The sequence below is a fragment of the Hyla sarda genome, chromosome 3, assembly GCF_029499605.1.
Source record: "Hyla sarda isolate aHylSar1 chromosome 3, aHylSar1.hap1, whole genome shotgun sequence".
Lineage (NCBI taxonomy): Eukaryota > Metazoa > Chordata > Amphibia > Anura > Hylidae > Hyla > Hyla sarda.
In genome coordinates, this window is record NC_079191.1 from 360,769,198 (window position 1) to 360,774,498 (window position 5,301).

General features: G+C 41.8%; 1 long non-coding RNA gene across 1 annotated transcript; it reads left to right on the forward strand.

Moving 5' to 3' along the window:
- Nucleotides 1-3,288: 3,288 nt before the first annotated feature.
- LOC130360821 (uncharacterized) lies at nt 3,289-4,899 on the forward strand. The gene is made up of 4 exons (XR_008890811.1): nt 3,289-3,501; nt 3,651-3,805; nt 4,136-4,325; nt 4,633-4,899. It is a non-coding gene; the product is annotated as an uncharacterized LOC130360821 (long non-coding RNA).
- The last annotated feature ends 402 nt before the right edge of the window (nt 4,900-5,301 follow it).

The window sequence follows — 5,301 nt, forward strand, 5'->3', positions numbered from 1 at the left end:
CGCCAACTCCATGCTATGTCATTCAGCCACTATATGATCTCCTCATGCTGCTGCCAACTCCATGCTGTGTTATTCAGCCACTATATGGTCTCCTCATGCTTCCGCCACCTCCAGGCTGTGTCATTAAGCCACTATATGTTCTCCTCATGCTGCCACCAACTCCAGGCTGTGTCATTCAGCCACTTTATGCTGCCGCCAAATCCACGCTATGTCATTCAGCCACTATATGGCCTCCTCATGCTGCTGGGACATTACCTATAAATTTTGTGGTGGCACTAGCTACCATAAATGTTCAATTTAAATTAGAAAATGTATTTTTTAATCTTTGGAATTGTGAGGCCCTATGGTCTCCTCATGCTGCTGCCATCTCCAGGCTGTGTCATTGTGCCACGATATGGTCTCCTTATTCTGTTGGCACCTTAGATTAAACTTAAAAAATGTTCATGTATTTAAAATCTTCAATTTAAATTTTACAAAACATCTTAAATCTTTTCTATTCTGAGGCCCTATTGTCACGTCGGGTTGCTGCCACCTCTAAGCTCTGTCATTGTGCTGCCATGTGACTCCTTGTTAGATTGGGTTTTGTGGTCATACAGTATTAGTTCAAAGTAAATGCCAGGACATTAACCCCTTAAGGACCGGGGTTTTTTCCGTTTTTGCATTTTCGTTTTTTGCTCCTTGCCTTTAAAAAATCATAACTCTTTCAATTTTGCACCTAAAAATCCATATGATGGCTTATTTTTTGCGCCACCAATTCTACTTTGTAATGACGTCAGTCATTTTGCCCAAAAATCTACGGTGAAACGGAAAAAAAAATAATTGTGTGACAAAATTGGAAAAAAAAAACGCAGTTTTGTAACTTTTGGGGGCTTCCGTTTCTACGTAGTAAATTTTTCGGTAAAAATTACACCTTATCTTTATTCTGTAGGTCCATACAATTAAAATGATACCCTACTTATATAGGTTTGATTTTGTCGGACTTCTGGAAAAAATAACTACATGCAGGAAAATTAATACGTTTAAAATTGTCATCTTCTGACCCCTATAACTTTTTTATTTTTCCGTGTATGGGGCAGTATGAGGGATCATTTTTTGCGCCGTGATCTGAAGTTTTTTTTGCATTGATAGGACTTATTGGATTTATTTTATTCATTTTTTCATGATATAAAAAGTGACCAAAAATGCACTATTTTGGACTTTGGACTTTTTTTGCGCGCACGCCATTGACTGAGCGGTTTAATTAATGATATATTTTTATAATTCGGACATTTCCGAACGCGGTGATACCATATATGTTTATTTTTATTTTTATTTACACTGTGTTTTTTTTTTATTGGAAAAGGGGGGTGATTCAAACTTTTAATAGGGGAGAAGTTAAATGATCTTTATTCACTTTTTTTTTCACTTTTTTTTTGCAGTGTCATAGCTCCCATAGGGACCTATAACACTGCACACACTGTTCTTCATCATTGATCACTGGTTTCTTATGAGAATCAACGATTCTGCTGCATGACTGCTCATGCGTGGATTTCAGGCACTGAGCAGTCATTCGGCGATCGGACAGCGAGGAGGCAAGTAGGGGCCCTCCCGCTGTCCTGTAAGCTGTTCGGGATGCCGCGATTAGCCGTGGCTATCCCGAACAGCCCGACTGACCTAGCCAACAACTTTCACTTTTGCTTTTAGCCGCTGCACGCTATTAGAGGCGGGTCCCGGCTTCACTATGACGCCGGGCCCGCCATGAAATGACGCAGGGTTACTGTGTAACCCCGCGTTATATCAGGAGAGCAGGACCAAGGACGTACCGGTACGTCCTTGGTCCTTAAGGGGTTAAACTTGGGAATCTAATATAAATCTTAAATTTGAATTTAAAAAAAAATCGATGTAATCTTTTCAAGACTGAGGCCCTATGGTCGTCAACGTCATATATTTCCTGTGGAATTACCACAAGAATCCAATAAAACAGCTTGGAGCGATAACAATGAACCATAACTGCTTAAATGAAACATTCACACTTTCACAGTCAAGGGGGCGCTGAGAGGCCGCGGCTGGAGCAGGTGGTATCTCGCCTGGTGGAGGACCGCCAGCTCGATGCTCACCAAATTCAAATTAAATGAAATAAAAATTACATAATAAATCTCTTTATTCTCTTCAATTTTGTCGTCACATGGTCTCCCTGCTACCACATCCAGGTGCTCTGCGGCAGTGATTCTAATAGCAATGCCTGTAATCAACAATTAAAATTGGCTCACTAGGAGCCTAAGCACAACCCTAGGGAGGGGCCATGAACCCCCTCTCCTAGAAACTGACACTCGTCCTTTCAAGATGTTAAACGGTTATCTGCTCCATACAGAAAATACATGTTATATAAAGAATATGAGCACATATAGGAACAAGACCATACAGGGAATAAATAATGATAAAGTGCTGATAAATAATTGCCAAAAATATATCCTGGCAGCATACAAACTACAATTCCAATTCCCAAATGTATTGCCACACTCCCATTATTAAATACTTGCAATCATGAGCAATGTGTAGGAAGCAAGCATCCCAGACTGAATGGAGAAGCTGAAGTGATGATGCTATAGGGCAAGGATAGGGCTACAGAGGATCCCACGCGTTCTGTCACTGCCCAGGCGACTTCTTCAACATCGCTGATACTTGAAAATGTTGTAATCAAACCCTCCAATAGGGGGGGCAACATTGTGATATGACCAACAGTGCTTTATAAGAAAGAGGCTATGAAACTACTCGGAGATAAAAAATGCTATAAAAAAATTTAATTTAATCCACTTTCTAAATTTAAGGAGGATCTATCTTCTATTTTGTTGCAGGCAACTGCCAAAGGCTTAATTACAGCAAAACCACGTTCGTGTCTCATCATCGATAACCCAATGATTTCCACATTATATCTCCTCCTCAAAGTCCACAAGCAGGCCACCACACCACCAGGTAGGTCGATAGTCTCTGGATTACACAATCTATGAGAACCAATCGGTAAATTTATAGACCATAACCTACAACCCATTATCGAGACTATCCCATCTTTTTTGAAGGACACTACAGATGTATTACGCAGAATGGAATCCCTCCAATTGGACCCCGATCTGATCATAGTCACGTGTGACGTTGAGTCTTTATACACGTAGATACGCCATGAAGATGGACTTCAAGCTGTACAGTCATTTTTACTGATGTCACAGATGGATGACAATAGAGGTAAGTTCTTGTTAGAACTGCTCAGATTTGCCCTTACACACAATTTTTTTGGCATACGACTATCTTTTCTTAGGGGCATACGACTATCTTTTCTTAGGGGCATACGACTATCTTTTCTTAGGGGCTTTTCTAACTGACCCCCCTCTTTTCATGGACAGTGTTCAAATGTTGGCATGGTTTATCAACAACGTCATCTTCATCTGGAAGGGAATCATCAACGAGTTGCAGACCTTCATGAATTTGTTAAACCAAAATGATTTAAACATCAAACTTACATACCAGGTGGGTCGCACAAATATGGACTTTTTAGATGTGTCCTTTTTCTGTAGACAATGTACAGTCTGATCTCTTTAGAAAGTCCACCGCTACATATTCATTATTACATGTGCAATCCTCTCACCCACAATGTCTTAAATGCATTTGCTCTACAGGGGAATTATTTGAGGCTCGAGCTGTTGAGCTATGGGACCGTTTCCGTGAACATGGATACCAGGCACGATGGATCAGGAGGGCTTACCTCCGGTTGAAGCACGCAAAACAAGAATGCCTGTTGCAACCAAAGATCAAGAATTTGAAAGACAATCAGGTGAGGCTGATCATGTCGTTTCACAATCAGGTACACAAAGTTCAAAACATTTTGTCTAAGTATTAGAAAGTACTATTAATGGATCCAACTTTGAAATTATATCTACTTGATACACCTTCCACTACTTTCTGAAGGGCCCCCAATCTGAAGGACAAATAAGTACGGAGTCATTATAAGGGCCAACAGAAACCTGGACTATTTGGTGTCAAAAAACCTAGGTGGGGATGTCACTCGTGTGGCAAGTGCATTGCGTGTCTAAACATCTGCACAGATGATGTATTCTTGAACTCAGACTCAGAATAACACATACTATCTCTTGCAATACTACAGGAATTATATATCATGCCACATGCCCATGTGGTCTGTCTACGTGGGCATGACGACGAAGAAACTTAAAAGAAGAAAGAGGGACCATGTCCTGGGTTTCCTGGCAGCGAGAGACAAGAGTGATCTGACCAAACTTACTACTGTACCACGTCACTTCAAGACATATCATGACTGCGACCCAACAGGCCTGATGGTAAGAGGAATTGACCATGTATTCGTGGGCATTCGGGATGGAAATTGGAAAATCCGATTAGCTCAGATGGAGACTCGCTGGATCCATAGGCTTAAAACATTATATCCCTTTGGATTAAATGATCACGCCAGCTTTGCACCTTATCTCTAAATAGGATCAATACTAGTTTTGTAGGTATGCCTTGGTCTTGTGTCTTGTGACCCAAGAGATGGAGTCACTGTGTGGATTTTAATTGATTTTAACTGGTTTTATAGGACAAACTAATTAGATTTTTTTCTTTTTCTGTATTCTTATTCTTTTCTGTTAGGCCCCTATCATCTATGAGGACCTTCATCGGATATTTGGTTAATTTCATCTTTGGACACCCCGCACTTTTAAGATTTTAGTATGATGCATCATAAATATTTAATGTAGAAATGTTGTATTTATAGTTATATTGGTATATTATATAAAGGATTTATTGGATGTTTGGTCATATACTTTGTTTGTGAACCAATCTCACATATGTATTTTTAACACTATACATACAGGTTGAACAACTCCAATTAAAGGGGTACTCCGGTGCTTAGACATCTTAACCCCTATCCAAAGGATCCCTGATCGGGGGAGTCCGCCCGTGATCTTGCACGCGGCACCCCGTTTGTAATCAGTCCCCGGGACTGATTACCAGTGACTACAGGGCGGGCGGCGTGTGACATCACGCCCCCGCACGTGTGATGTCACCCTCCGCCCCTCAATGCAAGCCTATGGAAGGGGACATGACAGCTATCACGCCCCCTCCCGTAGGCTTGCATTGAGGGGCAGAGCGTGACATCACACGGGGGCGGGGGTGTGACGTCACACGCCGCCCGCCCTGTAGTCGCCGGTAATCAATCCCGGAGCGAACACGCTCCGGGGACTGATTACAAACGGGGTGCCGCGTGCAAGATCACGGGGGTCCCCAGTGACGGGACTCCCGCGATCAGACATCTTATAA